The sequence below is a fragment of the Thalassophryne amazonica genome, chromosome 7, assembly GCF_902500255.1.
Source record: "Thalassophryne amazonica chromosome 7, fThaAma1.1, whole genome shotgun sequence".
Taxonomy (NCBI): Eukaryota; Metazoa; Chordata; class Actinopteri; order Batrachoidiformes; family Batrachoididae; genus Thalassophryne; species Thalassophryne amazonica.
In genome coordinates, this window is record NC_047109.1 from 60,125,453 (window position 1) to 60,151,749 (window position 26,297).

General features: G+C 43.0%; 1 long non-coding RNA gene across 1 annotated transcript in view; it reads left to right on the forward strand.

Moving 5' to 3' along the window:
* Positions 1 to 2,315, forward strand: part of LOC117514011 — a 35,564-nt gene extending 33,249 nt beyond the window's left edge. The window contains exon 4 of the long non-coding RNA XR_004561770.1: positions 1,574 to 2,315. This is a non-coding gene — a long non-coding RNA (uncharacterized LOC117514011). The remainder of the gene's footprint in view (positions 1 to 1,573) is intronic.
* Positions 2,316 to 26,297: the final 23,982 nt, after the last annotated feature.

Here is a 26,297-nt window from a genome sequence, read left to right on the forward strand (position 1 = left end):
TCCATCCCTGCCCAGTTGCTTTCTGCTGGGAGTTTGCATTTTCTACCTGTGTGGGTTTACTTCCACCTTCAAAAACATGCACACTAGAATCATGCTCTTTTCTTTGCCCTAGAACAAGGTAGCATCTCTAGATCTGGGGTTGGTACCCAGGTTCTGGACTGTGGCTGCCCTCTGCTCCTCGTGGTTGGATTGTGTCTAACTATAATTCGGATGGGTTAAATGCAGAGGACAAATTTCATTGCTCTTCCTTCTAAATGTGAACTGAAGCTGCTGGTGCCGCCACTGGCATCCACTGTTAGCTCCTGGTACATGTGTAGTGCTTAACCCTCGTCCGCCATACAAACACGGGTGATATCAGGCACAGAGCCGCTGGGAGCGCCGCCGACTCCAGGCCTCTGTGTTCGACATGCAGCTCTGCAGACACAGTGAGACGCCGTATCTCCTGGAGAGTCGATTAGCTGTGCTTAATTAAACAAATGTGATTAGACTGATCCAAACTCACACAACCGAATCCCTGGTAAGGAGTCAGCCGTGAGAAGTGGCTGCAGAGAGAAAGCGAAGTCACGCGTGGCACGACTTTATTAATAGCGGCCACTGCGCACGAACCTACACTGAGGTGTCGGTAACGTGCTCAGACAAGTACGTTTCTAAAGTTTGTCAACCACAGTTTAACTTTAGAGAAAATTAATCCCTGGGATAAGGGTAAAGATTATAACTAATAGGAGAATGATTACTGGCAATTTGCAGCAGAACATGTGGGCGGGATTTAGTTCCAGTTGTCAGTCTCAAGCAGGTAGAAAGCAAGAGGGAAATTTTCACTAAGTTGTAAAAGATGAATCATTCAGAGAGAGAGACTAAAGCAAGTCAAAGTGTGCTAATATTTCAGGGGCATTTTAATCATGAGTCATTTCAATTCACCATCAAATGTAAACCGTAAAAATAAAAAAAAAAAAAAACACTCACTACTCAGAACTCTAAAAATGGCAAGAAATAGCACAAGAAAATGTAGAATCACAGAAATTCAGTTAAAGTTTGAACTTTTGCTGCCCTTTGAGTCCCCTGAATTAGATTGTCCACTCGTTCCTCGGTCACAGGCAGCTGAAGCGTTCGGGGCAGAGCTGTTTACAACAACGGCCTGTTTCTGTCAGAGCGAGCTGAAACCTTCTAATGATGAGCCACTGCAGGTAATACAGCTCTTACGTGTTCACGGGCCATTGCCAGGTCAAACTAATGAGGTCTGAAGCAGTTCAAAGAGCTTCATCAAAGAGATCATCCATAACGACACACCTTTGAAAACTTGTACGTATCCACTTAAACAGACCATCGATATCAGGAGGCTACACAGCCAGTCACTGCCACATATAAAGTGGATCAGTATCTAAACAAAATTAAGGTGAAATGCTATTTTCAGTTTGTTTAGTCACATTACCAAACCGTTTCTTGGGTTTCAGTGGGATGGTTTGAAATGACTGAGGTTGTTATAATTTTGCAGATTATGGTATAGGTTATGTATCTATTTGTCTTTTATGATGTTTTTTGTGTGTGTGTATTTTAATTTGTTCCAACAATGAAGGTCTTGAACATGGACCACTCTACTTCCATGTCACCGGCCAACCTTGGGCCTTGAGAGAGGTTTCTTTGGCAGTGCGACTTGAAGGTCTTCTCCAAAGAAGGGCACCCTCCATCCTGCTTATCATTGTGGGAAGGTAATTGTTTTGATTTTTGAGGAAGAAATGCAAACAGCATGGTATTTTATGGTAAATCTGTCTGGAGTAGAGAGGTCTCAAAAACTGAGTGACTGTGGGAGAAGAAGATATGAGTGGGAAACCACTTAGACACCTGTGACAACCCTGCATCACCCGACACACTTTCACGGTGGAGTGGAACAAAGAAGGATTTCCTGAAAAAGAAGACGAGAAAGTTTGCTAGAAGAAAGCTGGTAGGCTCCAGCGTACTTTTGATCTTTTGACCCTGCCACAGGTCCAAGACTAAATGTCACATCAGACAAGACGGGACAAAATATATTCATCAACCACCATTTTTTTTCATCATGAAAACCAAATGATGATACCAAACAATGATTTCCCCATTTTGGCAATGCAAATGTGCGCTGTTTATTTTGCATGTTCTTTCTACATCTTAATCGCTTGTCGTAGTTGTGATGTATTGGTACTTCATCTTGTGTCACACCACACCACCAGGTGGCGCCCTCTTACCTACAATATGTATTGTGCCGGAAGTAGAATAAACCAGTGTGAAAGTACCCAGCTCAGAGTCCGGTCATGTTTGTGTGAGCTCCAATATTTGGCAAGATATTATAGTAGTAGTTCGTGCGCTTACAAAAATCACAGACCTTTTAAACAGCTTTGTCATATCTACAGCAGGAGCACATTGGCAATTACGGGAAACAGCTTTATGTGCGCAGAACAGAGAACAGACAATTCCTCGGCAGCCACGCAGGGGTCCTGTTGGTAGACATCGATTTGCTCATCCCGCAGAGGCACTGACGTGAATTCATCAATATGCACATCTTGGCTTGTTAACACATGAACAGCAGGGAGCACCCTGTAACCCCAAGTGGTGACAGCTTGTTATTTACATAGCTGGCAACCAGAGGTTATGGTGAATTATATCCAAATGTGATGAATGTCACTACATAGCTCCCCAGAATTTACCATAATGAAAAGAATAATTGTTATGGAGGGGGCAGGCAAATAATCTGGCTGCAAAGACTCCTCAGCCCCTGAGCGTTGGAGGCACTGTGGTGTAAAGGAGCTGTAGACCTCCACTGTGGGGGCCCGTGTTGATTCAGGGGTGTCCCCGTGAAGGAGATTGGGTACACTCCATGGGTGTGTCAAGATCAAGGTGGGCTGGCGCGAGGTGGTCCACTGAAGTGCACTTAGCTTTGGGGGAGGTGATGGTCTAGTGGTTAAGGTGTTGGGCTTGAGTCCAGAAGATCATGGGTTCAAATCCCCGCCTGACTGGAAAATCACTAAGGGCCCTTGGGCAAGGCCTTTAATCCCCTATTGCTCCCGGTGTGTAGTGAGCAATGTATGGCAGCACCCTGACATCGGGGTGAATGTGAGGCATTATTGTAAAGCGCTTTGAGCGTCTGATACAGATGGAAAAGCGCTATATAAATGCAGTCCATTTACCATTTACCATTTAGCTTTGCCGCTTGTGTCGACCACAAATTTTTTCTCCCATATTTCAATACGTGAAACGGGCCGTAATAGGGTCCTCCATGAGCCGGGCTGTCATAGGGGCCGTCATAGGGTCTATGCTCATGGAGCGGTCCTCCATGAGCATCGTGGTGAAATAAAATGTATCCTGCTGACTGCAGGTATGGGGCAGTGTACCCCACTGCCATTTGTTAAACTGGTCCACAGAGAGGCTTTCATAGAGTGATGAAAGCACTCACACAGTCCATTAGCCTGGGGGGTGATACAATGTGGTCTGGTGGAGCTTCACACGCTGGCTGTCTGCAATTGCGTTGCAGAGGTCGGACGTAAGCTGCACACCCCCATCAGAAGAGTGACAGGAGTGCCAAGTCGGGCAACCCAGGGGCTGGTGCCATGAGTGTTGCCTCTGGGGCCAAAGATGAAGACACGCAGACAAAGACACATGGCTGACCTGTGAAGATGTCACGGAGCAGCCCGTCATGTCCATGTGGCGAGGACGAACAGACGCGGCTGTCCTGTGAAGATGTCGCTGAGCAGCCCATCGTGTCCATGCGGCAGAGACAAAGAGACGCGGCTGTCCTGTAGAGGCGTTGCGGCGCAGCCTGGGACTGCTCACAGTGTGTGTTCTCACAAAATGAATAATGCCATTGTTGATCATTATAAAACCCCCTCTTTGGGCACTGCAGTGCTCTCTGTCATGCTTCACCTTTCACTTGGCTGTGGCAGATATACGGTCAGTTCAAGAGGTGGAGATGGACCACTTGTGCACCTATGTCATCCAGGACCCAAGGCTGTTCTCTAGTGTGGTGGATGTGAACTAATTTAATCATGATTTTTAAAAAGTCATAAAGCAAAGATCATGCAAAACGATGCTCTTTGAATTCAGCAATGAATTCTTTAGTGTGAAGTATCTCCTGTATTTAAAATAATATCATTTTGGTTTCTTGTTCATTGATTATTGTGCCTTATTTTTTGTTTTCATTGAATTATGCGATTGGCTGAAAACCTACACAGTAATCAGGGTATTATCAACTAGAAGCACTCAGAGAGTGCAAACCTCCGCCAAGCCATGGGGTCACTGACACCATAACATCTACACGCCGTGGAATCATTGAACCTAAAAAAGTCTAACAATGATGTTTGCTCATAGTAAAAAAAGTTTCATCTGCTGTGACTGGATAGCATGTATCCTTAGCGCTTGGCATCACAGTTTATTGCAACTTGCACCTTTCCCAGAAGCTACTGTCATCTGAGCACTGATATTGATATTGCATGTGCTTATAGACAAAAACAAATAAGAGACAAAATTCAATTTATTATTCAACTAAACTGCAAATATATGAATTTTTTAACATTTATGAAACACTTCTCTAAACAAGGCCATAGGGTCACTGACCCTAAAGAGATTCCCTCCTTGGCACAGTGATCTATTCAACAATTCAGTGTTACAACCAAAACTATGATACATACACTTTTCTTTCCTTTATATTTGACATCCTTGACCATGAAAACATACCACTAGAACTTGGAATCACTTTTATGTCTATTAGTTCAAAAGTTATTGTATAAAAACGATTTTTCGGTAATGGCGGTTTTCTTCTGGATCTAGCTCCATAACATTTGAAGCTACATCAAATCTGATGACACCTTACTGAATCAGTACAGATTCAGCTACAATTTGGTGTTAGTTGTGGATCTCTAGCTTCATTTGTCACCTCACACTGACACATTTTCTATTTTCCCTATATTTTTGTATATTCTGGATTACCGGATCCGGAATCCGGATCCGATCATCACCAAACTTTGTTGTTTGATAGAACATTTGACTATGTTACACCCTAATTTTTTTCAAGCCTTTCTACCTTGTTTTTGTGGAGTTAAAAACTAGAATGTCAAAATTCCTCCTATCCCACAATGGTGAAGAATCCTTTAAAAAATTCCTGGATACAGATCGTAATCTGGATCGCCACTAAAATTTAATCACTTGTCCCTCTTGTCATTTCCAAAATCCGTTCAAAACGTTTTGAGTTATCCTGCTGACAATCAGACAGACAAACAAACAAACGCGACCGAAAACATAACCTTCTTGATGGAGGTAACAAAAAAGGTGTGTGTGTGTGTGTGTGTGTGTGTGTATATATATATAGAGAGAGAGAGAGAGAGAGAGAGAGAGAGAGAGAGAGAGAGAGAGAGAGAGAGAGAGAGAGAGAGAGAGAGAGAGAGAGAGAGAGAGAGAGAGAGAGAGAGAGAGATATATACACACACACCTTTTTTTGTTACCTACATATATATATATATATATATATATATATATATGCACAAAATATAAGCTTGTTTAAACATTAAATGAGGAATTTCAAATTTGGTTTGTATGCAGACATTGTTATTGTCGTTTGTCTGCACATTCAAAGTGACAAAGTCCAGATATCTAGCAATGTGATTTTGAAGGACGGAAAGGCCAGAAGAAGGAATGTATTTTGACAAATTTCCTTTGCTGAAAAGCCATTTCATTGTATCCCACATAATTATGTAGGACAGGTATTCACGATGTAACCATGGAAACATGCATCACCACTGGGCACGCCTGTGAGAGACTGTGTGTGTGCATTTGTTTGTGCTGAAGTACTTTGCTAAAGTTTAAGCTTCATTGGAGATGTCAAAACAGTGAAGTGCAGCATTACTGATCCAGTTTACATGCTGTCCATGTGAGAGACACTTTAAAGGCACAGCGATGTCAGCCTACAGCACGAACATTCACGTTACACCTTTAAATGATATCTTAATTACAGTAGGGTTCAGAATAATCAAATCAAATCAATTTTATTTATATAACACCCCCTTTTCTACTTTTTTTTTGCTAATAGCCCAATTTCATAGCCTTAAGAGTGTGCATATCATGAATGCTTGGTCTTGTTGGATTTGTGAGAATCTACGGAATCTACTGGTACCTTGTTTCCCATGTAACAATAAGAAATATACTCAAAACCTGGATTAATCTTTTTAGTCACATAGAACTACTATTATTCTGAACACTACTGTATATCAAATTAATTCTTGTAATTGGCATATAATGATTGGATATGTTGGCAGCACAGTGGCTTAGTGGTTTGCACGGTTGCCTACAGCAAGAAGGTCATGGGATTGATTCCCACCCATGGCCTTTCTGTGTGGAGTTTGTGTGTTCTCTCCGTGTTTGCGTAGGTTACTTCCAGGTGCTCCGGTTCCCTCCCACATCCAAAGACATGCAGTTTAGGTGGATTGGAAACTTTATATTCTCCATAGGTGTGAATGTGTTTGTTTGTCCATATGTGGCCCTGTGACAAACTGGCATCCTGTCCAGGGTGTACCCCGTCTCCAATCCTATGACTGCTGGGACAGACTCCAGCCCCCTGTGACCCTTAAGTGGAGTAAGTGGTTGAAGAAGAGTGAGTAAGTGAATTCTTGTAAAGTTGACGACATACATAATCATGGAAACAAACATGTCCAGCTAGATTTAACTGCACAACTAATCATATTTCTCACAAATATGTTTTCCAAATCAGAAATAAGTGGAAATGAAAAGTTATCATGTAACATACATACCATATGAACCTTGCAAGTAACATTTTAAGTTCCTCAAATTATTGCATAATTTGAATAAACTGTTTTCATTTTATTAACATGCAAATACTGCTGGTGGGATTTATTTGTTTTTGCAGTTCTATACTTGCACTGAGCCATTCATGCCACTATACGTTTTGTATTATATAACGGCTGAGTGGATCTTTGTCATTTGATTGGTGCTTTGTATGTCACATGACATGGATTAATTCATCCCATTTGTGTTGCATTGCATTTAGAGTGCGGCTTGGCTCCATTTAGAGTGCAAATTTGGTTCCATACGTTTGGTACCATTGCACTCTGTACACACGCGCATGTGCACACATGCACGTGCGCACGTCCTCACACACGCACGTGCTCGCACGTGATCGAACATGCGCACGCGTGATCGCACGCGCACGCTCACACATGCTCCCACACGTGCGTGCACACGCAGGCACACATAAAACAAATCTACTGTGCTGCCTGGAGGCTGGGAGCAGGAAGAGAGAAGAAAAGCTGGACTCATTTTTGACGTGATTTTTTTTTCGCTGCACTGAGGACGTACACAGTCTTTTTTTTGTTAGTACATGCACGCACAAGCGCCAACCAGGTTGTGTGTGTGCGCGCGCGTGGGGGACGACTCTCCCAAGACATAATTTGATTGAACTAACTGACACTGCTAATTCTCTCTCTCTCACACACACACACACACACACACACACACACACACACACACACACACACAAAACAAATCCACTGTGCTGTCTGTTAGCAGGAAGAGAGAAAGAAAAGCTGGACTCATTTCAACCGGTTGCGTGTCTGTGCGTGCGCGCGGGGGACAATGACACCCTGATTTGATTGCGCTAACTGACGCTGCTACACACCCACACACACACACACTCACACACACACAAAATCTACTCCACTGTAAGCTATCTGGATGCATGAAGACTTGTTTACATGAAACAATGATGTGATTTTTGGCTGGACTGAGGAACTACACAGTTTTTTCTTATGGAAGTCCAAAGTCAGTGCACAGCATCACTGGACTACACGTTACAGTGTGTAGTGGGATGAAAGTCCCGGGTCCCAATTGAAAAGACATTCCCGCTAGCTTGGCTAACGGGGAGTTCCCCTTTGGCTGACCTGGTAGAGGAACGGTCTTTTGGTGCGAGCCGCGTGGGTTCGATCCCCCACCGTCGTCCCGGCCACGAAGGTCCTGCTGCTTCAATCTGGCGTCACGAACAGGATGTGGGTCACAGAGTATGCTAACATGCACCTGTGACTTCGGGACGAAGTCAAAAATGGTGGGGAGATGTGTAGTGGGATGAAAGTTCCGGGTCCCAACTGAAAAGACGTTCCCGCTAGCTTGGCTAACGGGGAGTTCCCCTTTGGCTGACCTGGTAGAGGAACGGTCTTTTGGTGCGAGCCGCATGGGTTCGATCCCCCACCATCGTCCCGGCCACGAAGGTCCTGCTGCTTCAATCGGAACACCAAAATGTAAGTCCCTTTTCTGTTGTTTATAAATTAATAAAATATCAAATGACAAGGATCTATTTTAGCCGTTATATAAAACAAATAATGAATGTTTTTACATTCTTTCAGTGTAACAAATATTTAATTCTGTGAAAGCTGGAACAAACGTTGAATGGTTTGTTCCAGCTTTCACCTCATGAAATATTCATACCATTGAACTCATAAACATTCATTATTTGTATACTGATGCATCACACACTGTTAACAATGCAGAGAATTCTTAGAAAATAAATAAATAAATCTGACCTATACAAGATGTACTCTGCCTTTTATCGTAGGCACACTTCAACTGAGAGATGGAATTTAAAAAAAATCAGAAAATCACATTGTATGATTTTTAAATAATTAATTTACATTTTATTGCATGAAATAAGTATTTGATACAATACGACAAACAGACCTTAATTGCAATTACAGGGTCAAACGTTTCCTGTAGTTCTTGACCATTTGCACACACTGCAGCAGTGATTTTGGTCAACTCCTCTGTACAGATCTTCTCCAGATCTTTCAGGTTTTGAGTTTCAGCTCCCTCCAAAGATTTTCTATTGAGTTGATAAAAATTACACACCTCTTCGTTCTTCGTGGGTGGGAAAACTTGTAAAACTGGCAGTGGATCAAATACTTATTTACCTCACTGCATGCTGTGATGGGCTTCAGTATCCCCTGTAACCTTGAATGGGATACATGGTGGATGGATCAGTTAAGAGAAACGTTATACCTGACCAGAAAGGTAAAGTTTGTAGTGGTGCAACAGACCGTAGTTGATCCATGATCCTCAGTCCCCTAGGGCAAGGTCCTAAAACCCCAAGATGGTCCCGGTGTGTAGTGAGTACCTTGCATGGCAGCACCCTGACACTGGTGTGTGAGTGTACGGGTGAATGTGAGGCATCACTGTAAAAGTGCTACATAAATGCAGTCCATTTACCATATAGAGTGAAAAACAGATTTTTGTTTTTAAAGTAATAATTGTGTAAATCTCAATGCAGAAGTAAAATCATGTGTCAAACGTGTGCTGACATGGCGAGGAAAATGTGGCTGTGTTCATGTGAAGAAGGCATGTTAACAGCAGAATTGGTCACTTTGTGCTCCATTCCAGATCGACTGGTGCAGACTCAGTGCAATGTAGCAGCCAATAATGGAATAACACCCAATATTGTAATAATTTTGTCCTTTTTAATGTAACAAAAACACAAAATTTAAAACCTTGCCAATCATGTAATAGAATTTCTGAATCAATAATGTCATAACTTGTTAACTTATTGCATTGTGTTTCAAGCAAGATATGTCAATGCTGGTGACATTCAACAGAGTCTAATTCTGATTCCGTGAACTGTCAACACCATTTCATCCCAACCTGTACTGAAAAGAGGCCATTGCAGAGAGTTTGGAACTGCACACACAGAATGACTGTTCCATTCGTGTTTTGAGGATCTACAAGGCTGCTGGATGCAGCAGCAGTTTGAACTCATGTATAGGGGTTGGCCAAAAGGTTCTGTATCTTCCATGGTTTATTCAATAATGAGTAAGGTCTGCTTGAAATTTTGAATGTTCTCTTTTGGGCAGTGTCACTACTTTTCCATGTTGTCACCTTCCCTTTACACACACTTACGTCAACGCTGGATAAGTGTTTGCATCTCGTTGGTGAAGAAATCAGTTGTCTTAAATCTGCACCAGTGACACCCAGCTGCTTGCACCTTTGCATCAACAATGTAATGAAGGATTCTTGAAGGACCTTCAGTTTTTCTTTCATTTTCTACAAACACTTCCTCCAAACAAGGGTTGGAGCCAATCCCAGCAGAATATAGGGTGAGAGGCAACATAGAGTGAGAGGTAGGGTACACCCTGGCCAGGACGCCAATCCATATAGACAGACAAACACATTCACACACAAGCCCATGGCCAATTTAAAGTTACCAGTTCAATTAACCTGCATGTCTTTGGAACCCGGAGCACCCAGAACCATCAGGAACACTGGGAGAACATGCAAACGCTACACCTTTCACCATTGAAAAACTACATTGTCCCTCAGGCCATCAGACTGTACAACTCCTCAATCAAGGGGGGAGGAGGAGTAACAGGAAGACAGTGGATGGGAAGAAGAGGAAAAGTAGTAGCCAGTAAACCAGTATTGATCAGTATGTCAGGTATTTATATTGGTGTATTTATATTTGCAAACTGTTTTTTTTTTTACTTTCACCTTTGATGCTCTGTGTGCTTCTTACCCTTTGTGCTGCTATACATTTCTGCTGGAACCTCTGTTTCCCTGAGGGAGTTTTCCCAAGGGATCACTAAAGGTCTCTCTAATCTAATCCAGAAAGGTCCAGGTGGGAAGCAATCCAAGAACCTTCTTGCTAAAAGGCAACAGTGCTAACCACTAAACCATCATGCTGCCCAGTAACTTTTCTTCTTTGGGAAGAAGGAAACAGTCGGAGGGCACGGTAACCGGACTGTATGGCAGGTGTGGTATGATCTCATAGAATTTGATTTGATTTGTGATTTTCAAAATTGTCATGCTGAAGAATTGAATCTTTTTACAGCACGAATCTGCTTTGGTAAGTACTGGTGTTCACCAACACACACTTACACATCTGTGGCTATTATGACTAGCCCGCTCATACAGACTTGTCATGGCTGCATTTTTGCCCTTAAAACTCCTTGCCCACCTCCTGACTGACTAACATCTACACAGGTGTTTCCATAGACAGCACTCACTGATCGATGATGCATTCATCAATAAGGTAACAAATCAGACCCATTTTTCCCAGGTGTTGTTAACTGAATTGAAAACTATTGATAATAGTGATACTAATATTAGCAATAATAGTGAAATTGAACAGTCATATCAGTGATGTGTGTCATTGTTTGTGATCACACTACATGCACCCATGTCCACATCCAGCTGGACCGGACCATAGACCACCTTTGTGAGTCCGACCAGACACGTGCCAGCTGGCCCCAGCCACTGCCAACAGTACTAACACTAGTCAAACCAACTGGATTTTGCAAGTGGCATCGAGTTTCAAGTGTGAGTACACCCTAAGCACCATGAAAGTATGGCACGTTACATGCAATAAATGAAACTTAAAGTGATATTAGTATATTACAACATTATTGGCTTCAGTTATAACATTTGAAAGGATTTTTAACCCTTGCTAATAATGTAATAACAAGCTAATAATGTAACAATGTATTACATTATTGGCAAAAATATATTACATTGTTGTTTTAGAAATTTTATTACATACTGGCAAGTTATTATGTTATTGACTTCATAACATTAAAGTAATTAAGTCCTATGTAGGCTCTGAGGCCTAGGCCTCAGTGCCCGTGTTTATCTCTGGATTCAATAGCATGAAGCAGATAAAAGTTTATGACTCACCCTGGATGGGACACCAGTCGGACACAGGTTACTTCCCCACCTGAGGCAGGTACCCTTTTACAGCTGGGTGGATTGAGACAATGTAGATTAAGTGTCTTGTCCAAGAACACAGACAGATAGCATGAGCATAATTTGAACACAGGCCTACATATTGGCAAGCCAGCTCCTTATACTAGGGAGGGGTGTTATTTCAAAAAATTTGGAAATCTATAAATTTTTGCATGGAATATGGAAATATACACGGAATAAACCATAGCAGGATAAATTTTGGGTCATTTGGTTCCAAAAACCCATATGGACAGAGCGTTTCAAGAATTTCAAGTAACGCGTGTGTCGTATATGTGCTGTTGACATAGATAACCACTCTGTTGCTTATAATTAGTTCAGTGTGGCCATGTCATTCTTTACATGTGATGATTATACGCAACTGATGTTCCTGAAATAAAAACTACATAGATTTTGTTTGTTACAATTGATCGTAACATATGTACTGAAATTAGGTTTTTTGTCAATTACTCTTAAAAAAACACCAGATAGGCTTATTGTTACTACAGAAGTTGAATATAAACTTGGGGTCAAGCAACATTTGGAGCCAAATTTCAAGTCTCTAGGTGCAGCGGCTCTCAAGATATGACATTTTCGTCGATATTTTTGGCGATTTTTGAACCCAGTATCTTCACTGGCTCTGTCCATATGGGTTTTTGGAATCAAATGACCCTAAATTGATCCGGCTATGGTTTATTCCGTGTATATTTCCATATTCCATGCAAACATTTATAGATTTCCAAATTTTTTGAAATAACATCCCTCCCTACTTATACACTCAGCTACCTGCTCTATTTTATGTCTTTATGAGATGAAAGAGTGCCAAAATTATTGTTATTGGCAGCTATGATGTTATCGGTCATTATTCCATTATTGGCTGCACAATGCACATTGGATCCAAGGACAGAAAACTCCAAAATATCGAGGGTTAAAGAAGGCGTGTCCTGCATTTTTCTTATTCTGTCCTGAACCCGCTGAGGCAAGTGTGTGTGTGTGTGTGTGTATCTGTGCGCGCGTGTGTGTGTGTGTATCCTTGGACAACACACATCATCTGTATCATCCCAGTGCACTCATTTAGAAATGGGTACCAGTCTTGGGTTTGTAGGGAACTGCAATGGACTGGTGTCAAATCCAGGGCAGGTCATGGACTCCAGAGCACTTCATGCTATGTTTTCCAGGGATAAGCAGGCATTGGCCATCATGGAGTCTTGTCCCATGTGGCTACCAGCTAGTCTGGTTCCTCATCTTGTTTCTTATAATTCCAAAAAACACATCTTTTCTTTTTCGAATAGCTCTCCCAAAGTTTTGCTGAAATATCTTCAGTATATTTTAGATAACTTGTACATGGACAAGGGTGACTGCATGTCCATCAGCCTCCTTCATTTTTTCTGGGGACTTTACAAGGCATCAAATGTTCTATACAGTCAACATGTCTGAAGCTGAGTCGGTTAACTTATACATGCTACCAAAAAGCTCAAGGTGATCCCATGTGTTGCTGCATGTTAGAGCGATGCTTCATACAGTATTTGAGTGTGCATGAAAGTGTCACTGGATCATCCATCAAGCTGGAGACACGTCCACACGCAGCCATGCATCACTTCATTTATTCCAATCACTCATACAGTCTGACGTTAATCCAGCTCATACTCTCAAGTTGCTTTTGACAGCGGCTTAGCCGCCCTGCCACCCGGCGTAACACAGCGGGTGTGGAGAAGCCCTCAGGGGTGAAATATCCTCCGCCTCTCCTCCCTGGTTGCCCTCGGTGACAGTGACAGAAGTCTGTAATTGCCACCTCGTCAGACGGCTTCATTAAGAAGAGCATTGTCTGCGCAGCTGAACGGCGGTGGATGGGGAAGAGAGGAGCGCAAGCCGGGGAGAGGAGAGACCCCGCAATGCAATTACTGTATCGCTGTGACAGGTGGGGCCTCCAATCCTCTCCATTGGTGGGGCCCTGATGCATGTTGGGGAGCCGTGGCAGCCTCGCATCATTTTTCAACCCCCCCTGTCATTAGTTGGTAATGATTGGATTATTTTGCAGATGAATCGCAGTATATGTCTTGCTCACAAACACTTCCTGGCCAAATTAATCAAAAGCATCAAGCCAGAGCAGTCAGAGCGAATTAAAAAAACAACACGTCTAGATTAAAAATTACCGTAATCCTTCATCGGTGTGCTTTTAACTCTTTGACTGCATGTTTGTTGTGGTGTGTGCCATCTTTCATGAATGACTGTAAGATTATGATGGTTTTTATGAATTTTAAATTCAGTTTATTGATCATCTTTGAGAATGAAAAAAGAAAACAGTGTGACAAGTGATCCCACAATAAAGCGACAAAGACTTGACATGTCTGTTTAAAATTCATAATTTGAGCTACATGAAGAAATGAATAATATTTTATGTTGACAGAGCAGGTAGCTCAGTGAGATAAGGACTTGGACTTGGGGTTAGAATACAGTACTAGAATTTAACTTCATAGCTTACACTCATGAAAAGAGCTGATACATTTTCAATACCACAGGGAGGAAAAAAATGACAAAAAAATTAAGAAAACTATGTTTAATAAAAGCTAGAACAATACAAATAATATCAATGACAACACAGTTTTTAGACTGTCTGATGTAGTGCAAAACTAAAATAAAGTCATATAACTGTAAGGTGTGTGTGTGTGTATATATATATATATATATATATATATATATATATATATATATATATATATATATATATATATATATATATATATATATATATATATATATATATATATATATATATATATATGACATTTTTTTGTATCAAACTAACTCACACTCCAGTTTACAGTTTACCCCCACTTGTGAACAAGACTCTGAGATACTTAAACTCCTCCATGTGCAGCAATAAGTCTCCCCTGATCTGAAGGGGACAATCCATCATTTTCTGGCAGAGGACCATGGTCTCTGATTTGGAGGTGCTGATTCTCATCCCAGTCATTTCACACTTTGCCTCAAACCTGCTCAGAGCACAGTGGACGTCACTGCCTGATTAAGTCAATAGAACCACATCATCCGCAAAAGCAGAGATGAAACTCTGAGGTCACCAAACTGGACTCCCTCCAATCCCTGATTGTGCCTTGAAACCTTGTCCATGAACATCCTGAAGGGACTGGTGACAAGGGGCAGCCCTGGCGGAGTCCAACACCCACCGGAAACAGGTCTGATGTAATGCAGAAAATGCAGACACAACTCTGACTTTGGTCATATGGAGACCTGATTGCACATTGCAGTGAATCTCATACCCCATACTCCCACTGCACCCCTCACAGGATACCCAGAGGGACCCCTTCATACGCTTTTTCCAAGTCCACAAAACACATGTGGACTGGTTGGCCATACTCTCAAGGCCATTCTATAATCTTTGGGGTACCCTTTAGATTATCTTCTATAATCTAAAGGGTAAAGAGCTGGTCCACTGCTCCACAACAAGGAAAGGCACTCTCATTGTTCTCATTGCACTCTCATTGCTCCTCCTGAATCTCAGGATGAATTTTTTGGCTACCTCTGTGATTTGATCCCCCTGAGTCATCCAATCCCTGCCTTCTCAATGCAAGGCATGTCAGTAGGGTTGAGGAGATCCTCAGTGTGTTCTTTCCAATGCCTGACAATATTTTCAGTCCAGTTTAGCAGCTTTCTTCCCCTGCTGGACACAGCCTGGGTTAAGAACTGCATCCTTTTCATGAGGCTCCTGACAGTTTTCCCAGAATCAATTTGAGACTGATGAAAAGTTGTTTTGCATGGCCTCTATAAACTCCTCCCATGCCAGAGTTTTGCCTCGGACACCACTGAGGCTGCAGTATTTCTCACCTGCCAGTACCTGTATGCTGATTCTGGAGACCTATGCGGCAACCAGACACAAAAGGCCTCCTTCTTCAGCCTCATGGCTTCCCTTACTGCTGGAATCCACCAGCAGGTTCTTGGGTTGCTGCCGCAACAAGTACCGACAACCTTCTGGCCATAGCTCAAAGCAGCTGCTTCAGCAATGGAGGCCCTGAATATGGACCACTCTGCCTTTATGTTCCCAACCTCCCTTTGGATCTGGGACAAGTTTCTTAGAAAGTGTGAGTTGCAGCCCACGTGGACAGGCTCTTCCACCAAACATTCCCAGAAAACCCTCACCACACATTTAGGTCTTCCAGGTTGGCTCGGTGGCTTACCCTGCCATCTGACCCTAGTCATCACCAGGTGGTGATGCACAGCCCCTCCCTGGATCGCCACCTTATTGTAGTGGACATGTTTGTGTGCTCTAGTGATCCTGGGAGCTGTGTTGTCTGGAGCATCAGGTTCTGGTAGAGCCGTCCTTAGCAAATTGGTCCCAGGTGAGGAGACAGACAAAGGGTGATCCATCTGACCCTTTATGATAGACACAATTAGGGAGGGAGGCACTTTGCCCAGATTAAGGATACTGGGGCCTCCTCTAGGTGCCAGGCTTGGGGGGAGCTCACAGGTGAGCGCCTGGTGGACGCGTCTATAACCGTGGTACTTGGTCATGCTCAGCTCGAAGAAACAACACGGTGTCATCTTCATATGGGCTCACCACCCGCAGGGAGTCTGTAGAGGGTTTGGTAAACTGCTTTTCTGGTAGTGGACAAGAGCAAATGCCCACACAAACTGACACTCGGTTGCTTACTGTATTTTTAGCACAATCAATGGCTGACATACAAAGAACTGATATTACATACAGCGTATCTGGAAAGTATTCACAGCGCTTCACTATTTCCACATTTTGTCATGATACAGCCTTATTCCAAAATGGATGAAATACATAATTTTTCATCAAAATTCTACACACAATACAACATAATGACAATGTGAAAAAAGTTTTTTGTTTTTTTTGAGATTTTTGCAGATTTATTTAAAAAACTAAGAAAACACATGTACGTAATTATTCACAGCCTTTGTCATAAAGCTCACAATTGAGCTCAGGTGCATCCTGTTTATACTGATCATCTTTGAGATGTTTCTACAGCTTACTTGGAGTCTCCCTGGAGAAAATTCAGGTGATTGGACATGATTTGGAAATGCACACACCTGTCTTCATATAAGGTCCCACAGTTGACAGGACATGTCAGAACACAAACCAAGCATGAAGTCAAAAGGAACTGTCTCTAGACTTTTGAAAGGACTGTCTTGAGGCACAAATCTGGGGAAGGGTACAGAAACATTTCTGCTGCTTTGAAGGTCCCAATGAGCACAGTGACCTCTATCATCCATAAATGGAGGATGGATCCACGAGGACTCTTCCTGGAGTTGGCTGCCTGATGAAACTGAGTGATCAGGGGAGAAGGGCCAAGGACCAAGAATCTGACGGTCACTCTATCAGAGCTCCAGCATTCCTCTGTGGAGAAAGGAGAACCTTCCAGAAGGACAACCATCTCTGCAGCAATCCACCAATCAGGCCTGTATGGTAGTGCGGCCAGACGGAAGCCACTCTTTAGTAAAAGGCACATGGCAGCCCACCTGGAGTTGCCAAGAGGCACCTGAAAGACTCTCAGACTATGAGAAATGAAATTCTCTAATTTGACGGGAGAATGATTGAACTCTCTGGTGTGAAATCCAGGTGTCATGCTTGGAGGAAACCAGGCACCATCCCAACAGTGAATCATGGTGGTGGCAGCATCATGCTGTGGGGATGTCTTTCAGTGGTGGGAACTGGAAGACTAGTCAGTATTGAGGGAAAGATGAATGCAGTAATGTACAGAGACATCCTGGATGAAAACCTGCATAGACTATAAGCATATACCCTAAGCACACAGCCAAGTTATCAAAGGAGTGGCTTCAGGACAACTCTGTAAATGCCCTTGAATCTGATTGAACATCTCTGGAGAGATCTGAAAATATCTGTGCACTGACGCTCCCCATCCAACCTGATGGCGCTTGAGAGGTGCTGCAAAGAAGAATAGGTAAAACTGCCCAAAGATAGGTATGATGAAAATTACAGACCCCTCTCATCTTTCTAAGTAGGAGAAGTAGGAGCACAATCAGGGGCTGACTAAATAATTTTTGGCCCTACTGTAACAGGTAAGAATTTATATTTACTACGTGTCTTTTCCTCTGCCAATCAATGCATTAACGGATGTATTTCGGTTGTTGTTTAAGCGGCAGGGTTCAAAGCATAGAAAAAAAAATGGCAGCTTTTAGCTCGTAAATGACGGTGTATCTAAATAGATAAACTGTGACTTCTAATTCTGTGTTTTACTGCTTTTGAAAGATGATGACAGTGTTTGGGGTTTTATTTATTTATTTTTATTTATTCATTTTTCGTGTGTTCTTTGTGTTTTTGATCCTTGAATTTACCCAGCAGCCCCTGCTGCGCTTAAAGTGAAACTGGTTTATCAGAAGCCGACTGTTGTGTGGGCCGCTGAAGAGGAGGTACTGCTGGCCCACCACCACCAGAGGGCGCCCTGCTTGGAGTGCGGGCTCCAAGCACGAGAGGGCGCCAGACCCAGAGGAAGTGACAGCTGTCACTCATCACACCAGCTGTCACTCATCTACACCAGTACTTAAGCCGGACTGCAACTCCACCTCCCCGCCGAGAAATCGACTACCGAGAGGTAACTTCTCTGCTGACTCATATCATTGAGTGGATTCTGAACTTCTGTTGCAGCCGGTATCCTGTGGTGTTCGCCCTTATCTGGGAATTGGCGTGTGGCGTGACGACGACGACTGCGCTACAGATAAGTGGTTACACTAGGAGCTGCACGAGTGTGTGATTCGGAGGTGGAGGTCCTCCTCCTAACTGTGTACAGACTGTAGACCACTGAGTGTAAGGATTTACACTCATTCATCTTGTCTCTGCTTTTTGCCAGCAGTACCAGGGTCGACAGCCGAAGACAGAGGTCACCTGGGGATTCGGGACTTGGCGGCTCCGGTGTTCTTCAGACCGTTGGTGGTGGAGGCCGTGTGGGACGCGGCCTCTCTCTCGTTGGGGTCTTCTATCTTCGAGCCTGCCCACACGTCACCTGGTGTTAATTGACTTTGCAGTTTCTGTATATTTAGTTGTGTATTGTCACAACAGTAAATTGTTATCTTTTGGCTTACTCATTGTCCGTTCTTTTGCGCCCCCTGTTGTGGGTCCGTGCTACGACACCTTCCCAACACCGACAGTGTAATCTGATGTGGCCGCATCCAAATTAATGCTAATAGTTATTGGTTATCTGTAATAAAGATACATTTTTTAGCAGTTTATCGTCATAAAAGATAACTTTTCAGGTATATGATTAATGGTTATCCAAGCTAACTTTTCGGTTAGCTGTGCCCACCACTGACAAACAACCTGTGTGTTGTGAAGTTTCCCTTTTTTAAAACAGCCAAAGTTATGTGTCGACGCGGGTTGAGGAGCGGACCTGCCTCTGACTGAACCCAGCGCTAAATAACCAGAAAGTGGTTCCAAAAAAAAAACAATTTTATTTTCCCCTCTTGTGCAATAATTGTGTACAACATAAAAGTGCGTTTGTCTGGCAGAGTGAAGGACGGCGCGCTCTCCAGCGCCCAAAGGGATCGAAGCCCGGCGCTTCTGGACTCAAGTTCACCGCCAAACACCCCCCAGGTGGACACGACAAACTGACTCTCTGTGAAGGATAGAAGAGGTGAGGTAAGTCAACAGCTACAACTAATATCCTTCAAAGGCACACACTATTAGCAACACATTCAGGTCTGAATTTAAGCTTTATGTAAAAGAGCAGCTTCTCACAACAGGTGGAGGATCATCAGTCCGCACGCCACGGCCGTGAGAAGCGAGCTGCACAATTCTCATCAATATTCAAATATACTGCGTAACAAAATACCAAATTACTATTAACACTTATTCAGACAATCAATCACCTCTGATGTGTGCTGACAGCATGTGTCCCTCACCCGTCCTCCTTCACAGGCACGATGTGTCAAACCCAGGCGCGGTCCTCAGCGTCTCACAAACGAACATCACAAGGTCGAGTTCCCGGCAATTCTGCTTGAATCACTCATGGCTTAAATGCAGAACGCCATCTCATTATCTGCTTCAGCTGAAAGTCTTTAAGTTTGCACGTGAGCATCATCCACAGGTGCTGCAAATCGTGCTGATGAGGGTGAAGGACTCTTCTGCCAGCACCTTCTCCACAGACAAAAACCAGTTTGCATACCACCTGGAGAGCAAAGAAAAGAAAAGAACACCAAAATGTCCAGCCAAACCCCCCAACACACAACAAAAGTACCTCCAAACACCTGATTTAAATGTTTTAAGTGCGTCAAAATCTCTCACCGCTGCACGGACCTCCATTCTGTTGTGGCAGAAATGGGCTTTCTGGCTTACGTCTGTGTTCAAAACATTGATGCATTCAATGTGCCTCAGAAAAAAAAATCAGTGCAAGCATGCAGCGAGCAATGCGATCACAGTTTCAGCCATCAATTGAATTGAGGCACACTGAATGAATCAATACACTCGCATCGTGCACATTTGTATCCACATACCGATTCATATTGATTAATCTCCACATGCCTAACAGAGAGACAAACTAACTCCCATCCACACCTATGATCAATTTGAAGTCACCAATTCACCATGTCTTTGGAAGTGTGAAGAAGCTGGAGCACCCAGAGGGAACCCACACAAACACAGAGAGAACAAAAAAACTCCACAAAGAAAGGACCACGTCAGAAGCAAACCTGGGACTTTCTCACTGTGAGGCAACAATGCTAATCACTAAGCCGCTGCTACTGTATGCTGACCCTCTTGTTATTGTTATTATTATTACCGTTTCATTAACGACCAAAGATATGTGACTGGGCATCACTGAGGCTGAACTTCACAAGTTATTGTTGTCAATTACTTGAGCAAATATTTCACCTCAGTGCATGAATTCTATTATACAACTATATTAAAATTAAATGGAAACTGAACTCATTTGCTAACTGAGAATGTTGAATATCAAGTGGAAATTAACGTTGAGACCAAGTCCCTAATCCTCGACCAATCGTGTGTCCACGAGGCTAACGGCAGGAGCCAAGTCGACCAGGGTCCCGCATGCCGTCCAGAGGACAACCATTCTGCCAGGTGAAACTGAAGACATGTTGAATATTGTGGAAATTAATGTTGAGATAGACTTCTTGAAAATGGCAGGCCTAGTTTGGAATTGAAGCCATTAGATATTGGGGTGGCTTTAAATGACTAAAGGCCGCCACCTATTTATATCTGAATCGACTGAAACAATCCAGATTAAGTGCCTTGTCAAAGGACACAAACAAGTACCATGTGCGAGATTTGAACCCTGCTCTCCATACTGGCAGGTCAACTCCTTTGCCTCTAAGACTCTCTCTGTCTGGTCCAGGAGAAGCGAATAGTTTTCCTCTGCTTCATGCCACAGATAAGCACTGGGCCTCAGAGCCTATGAGAACTTATTACTTTTTAAAAAACAAAATCAGTCAAATAACATACAGTGCCTTGTACAAAATCTTTCATGTCAGGAGCAATTGAGCTTTTTCATTTGGCCATATGTTTTATCTGTCATTTCATCGGGCATCAGATGGTTGCTTTCCTATTTCAGCCATGAGGAATGGAAATGTATGAAGGCAAGCAGCCTGACACGTGCCCGCTCAGTCCACCCCCAGCAAAACATTCTTTTCATCCATCGAAATTCCACATGATTGAAATTGCCCTTGGTGAAAACATATCATAGCAATCCACAACTCTTGGACTGCTCCCACTGGGCGATGCGGCTGATGCCAAGCGTCTGGGTTGGCCGAGAGCCTCCAGGGAGGCCGGGGCTTATGTCTCCATGGGCCAGTAAGCCTAGAGGCCCTGTAGCCCTGGGAAACATAGCAAATCAGGGAGCACCTTGGCAGTGTTGCCCCCCCTTAGCCTTAGGACTGCCACGACAAAAACAAGGGTAATGGCGGCCAACTGCTCAGCGACTGGGTCTGGGGTATTGGGGAAGCGTGTCTGTAGGTTCATCTGGATGGGCGTCGATAAGGATGCGCGCTCTTCGTCCTCTGCCTATCACTGCCATGCACAGGACGGGAGGCGAGCGTATCGCGTCCTCTGTGTGTGTGTTTGTGCACATGTGCGCGTGGTGGTGGCATAGTGATGAAGGACTGGCAGGCCATCTCCAGAATGCCAGCAGTGACTGATGCCACACCAGACATTCCTTTCAGAAACAGCGGCACGGTCAGTTTCATGCCAGCTTCCACAGGCCCTCAGGACACACACCAGCACTCCACCCTCCTCCTTAAAGCAAACACGGCAGCAGGATTGGCACAAGCTTCCGTGTGTAGAACTGTGGGAATGGGAAAATAAAGTGGAAAGATGTGTTTGTTCTCATCACACTGATTTTATCATTTTAGCAAAGGCGCTGCTTTGTTTTTATTTGGGCAAAATGTAAAGATTACATTTATTGTCTAACTCATGAATGCAGCATTAATTCTCTGCTGTCTTCCAGGCATTTTTAGTACTCCTGAGTATTTTGGTTTTAAAGCTGGATGTAATTTGTGATAAAATACCATTTTTTAAAGGTGTTTCCACATTTTAAAACTTTCCTCAGTTGCTTTTATGTGAATTATTTGATGGGCATATATTAAAAGTGTTGTCAGAACAGTATGCATGATTTAAAGATGTATTACTTTATTTATGATTTCAAGACAGACCAATAAGTGACGGGTGTGCCTGGGTGAGGCTGTGCCCCCCACATCTAAAGCTGGCACATCCAGTACAAACAAAACATTTCAGCTGCTGTATTCACTTTATTCAGGAAGTCAGGGTGGGCGGCTCCATTTTGTCAAGCAACTTCCGGTTTGCCACTGCGTTGATGATTAGCTACGTGGGAACACAGTACGTTAGAAGTGTCCAAACATGAGCAACATTAATTGTTCAGTTCTTGGATGCCACAACAACTGGAAGAAGAGGAAACTATTGCTTTCAGAACGATGTTTTGGACATGGAGAGTAGAGATCTGAGTGCTGTGGATGAGCATTTAACTTGTTCCTCCTCCATTGAAAGACGAGGATCTCCAGTGCTGGCTAAAGGCACTGAATTTAAAAAATCCACCCAAACATCCCTATGTCTGTTCTTTTTATTTTATGGAGAAAAACATCACTGGATCTTTACCCAGAGAAATGGTTGGACTATAACGCTCCATTGAAGAAGCCACGGCGGATGTTAGTGAGAACAGGTAAGGTGTTGTAGCGTTAGCTGCTATCTTATTTACTCATTTTCTGGCGTTTGATACAACCAAGCACTGCATGAAATAACACCATACGTATATTAACGTTACGTAATGTTAGCATTACGGTGATACTACTTGTCGGGTAGTATTTTAACTTGATTGTGCTTTTATACGAGCTGCACAGCGCAAAGTATTTCCTCATAGCCAAACCGTCCACGCCGAGTGACAACACAAAGAAGTTAAAAATAATCAAGGGTCACTTTTTCATGTCATCTTCCCACTCTGTTGTAATCCGTGGGTGAGCCAGAATCGTTCCCTTTGAGATTTTCAAAAAGGGTTTTGTTTCTACCCATGTAATATCTTCCATTTTTCTATATTGAAAACACCACTCAGTGGAAGTCTGAAGACAAAACGGAAATGCCTCTGTTGTAAAAGTGGGCGGGGCTGAATAAGGTGAATAGCGTGCAATGCGCTGTGTGCTGCTCTGAGCCCTGTTCTTTTCAATGGCAGTCGCTCCACTGACCCAAGATATCAGCACACAAAATTTGTAGTAGACAGGATCAAAACTGTAGGCTTCTATAAACATCTCTCTCTTACACACACACACACATCATGGTGGTAATGCCTTGGTTAAGAGGAAGATAGACTCCTGGGCGGGATGGTGGATGTGGAGATAATTCAAAAGGCCCAGTCTTGACGCACACTGTTTCTTACAGACGCTGCGGGAAACCTCTGTCGGTCAAAATCTTGCTCTCTCTCCTTCTTTTTCTTCTCCTCCTCTGTGTTGTTTGCCCCTATTTTTTTTTTAAGTTCCTCCCTGATGTGGATCATTGCTCGCCAGCTGGCTCGGCCCCTCGCTTGTTCTTCCCAGGTCTTCCAGTTGATGTAACAGCTCATAAGGTTGTCCTTCAGGAGTTCCTTGTAGCATTTCTTTTGTTCTCTCCTGGACTGTTTGCCTTTTCTCTGCTGGGAGTAGAAAAACTGCTTGGGACTCAATGCTCTGGAGCTTGGCTTCAGCCAGGATGCTGATGTTGGTACAGTAGTCTTCTCACCGGATGTGGAGGACACTCCTCATTGGTGGACTCTCTCGAGGGTCTTCAGATGGCGGCGGTAGGTGGTCCAAGTCTCAAATCTGTACAGCAGGGTTGGCATGACAACAGGTTTGTAGATGAGGATTTTTTGTATCTTGTCAAAGGTCTCCATTCTGTCTACATACTTGGTCAAGATGGCTGTACGTAGGTTTGTTACCTCCGTGAATGAAGTTGGAGGAGGTTATGCTTTCGATCCTGTTTGTTTGTCTGTCTGTTTGTTATGAACAGCGTGGAGCCCACAATTATTCATATATCTTGATAAAATTTTTACTGAAGATTCATATCCTGATACAGTGGGAGAAAGAAGTATTTGATCCACTGTCAATTTAGCAGGGTTTTTGCACCTACAAAGAATGGAGAGGTCTGTTATTTTTATCGTAGGTTCACTTCAACTGTGAGAGACAGAATGTAAAAAAAAAAAAAAATCAGAAAATCACATTGTATGATTTTTAACTAATTTGCATTTTATTGCATTTTATTGTCTATTTTCCAGTTATCACTCGAAAACCAAGTGCCAAAAAAGCAATGACAAATTGTGCATAGCAGAGATAACCAATGTTCTGTGAAAATTATCTGAAAAAGAATTGAGAAACTGAAAAAGTTGAAAAACAAAACAAAACCTGACAACACCACAAAAAAACTTCAAGTGCATGAACTAAATACATACTCCTGACATTTGATCACATCAAACTTAGCTTATGAAAAGCCACTTCTAACAGAAGTTTGACCTTGAAAATTTTTCCAAGGTAAAATTTTGTGGAATTGGAAACTAGTGTTGGCAGAAGTTTGCGCCAGTTTAATGTGGGAATGTCGTTGCATGCCAATAAACACAGTCCTTGACAGATCCTTAGTCTGGTCCAATGACTGGGAAATCCCAGGCGATCGGGGTCTGAGGACCTGCTGCAGCCTTCATCCACCTTCACAGCCATTGGGTGACAAGCCATCACCTCCTCCGTCTGATCCGCCATTGAGGACTTCTTGTTTCACCATAGCCCAGTCAGCTGTCTCGCATATAGGGTTCCTGTTGGACATTCATGGTTACCGTAGTGGCCACGGGGCACACAGGGTCCCCACCATATTTCACCTCAACAGACAATTCCCTAATCGCTCCTTTACCCAGGTGCCACATTGTGGATGTCGGACTGGACTTTGCTCTCCCACACCAAACAACCCCCCCCCCCCATACACACATATATTTGTCTATATAAGTACAACATGCATGGTAAAAAGAATAAAAGACCACCTATCAGCAAATCTCTGTCAATATATTTTTATTTTTTAGTAAAGCAATCCAAATCAAATCTCCACACCATAAAAGATATCATGTATCTTCCTTAAACACATGCTACTGTGTTTCATATCAGAGATTATTTCAGAGGTTAGGGGCTATTCAATCGCCTCAGCTCCTTGTGCTGCACCAAGGTTTAAAGTGATGACACAGAGTGATTATAGCACAGTTAAATACCTGGTCTAATGAGCCAATTAGCTCTATTGACATCCATGGTTGTCTCAGAGGTGGAGTGAGCACCACATACATGCTCCTTAATAAGAACCAATAACACCATTTAGCCTTCAAACACTAATCCTGACTCCCGGGTCCTCTCTGCAATCGTCTTTGATTTCTCTGTCCTCATGCTCACAAACTTCATGCCTCATTCATTTTCAGTTCCACTTTTCCAACACAGTTGTAAATTTGGTTTTATAATCATTATGACTAGTGTGTTTTGATATGAGAGTTTGTGTGTGTGTGTGTGTGTGTGTGTGCGTGTGTGCACTGTATGATTTTTTTTCTGCCGTGTTTTGATATGTCTTTGGAGAAACCTAAATCGCCCTTGAACAGTGTTAAAACAGATATTTAAAAATGATTACAAAGTACACTTTTTAATTACTCAAGAGGTTTTGAAGAGATACACCAGACAGACAGTGGGAAATCTCCTTTGGTTTCAATTTGTCTACAAAAATCGAAATCGAAAAAGTGGTGACGTGCACTTCAGGTAAATTTTGGGCATTTCATTTAAAACATGCCACAACAAAGAGAGTGAAAGACAATGTTGAAGACGCGCACAGTTGTTGAGTCACATTGGTGCGAATGTTCTGATATTATTCAAGTTACTGAAAAAAATTACACAACCTCCAGCTTTCAGCACCGTGAGAATATCACATCGTCTGCATATGAAACCGTTAACGTTATCGCTCAGGTAAGCAGCAACAGTTTCTTTACAGAAACAAGAAAGAAATAAAAAGAAAAACGAAAATGACTGCACCATCTTCTAACGCTTGTACCCCTGTTTGCCCAAAAAGGTTTTAAATG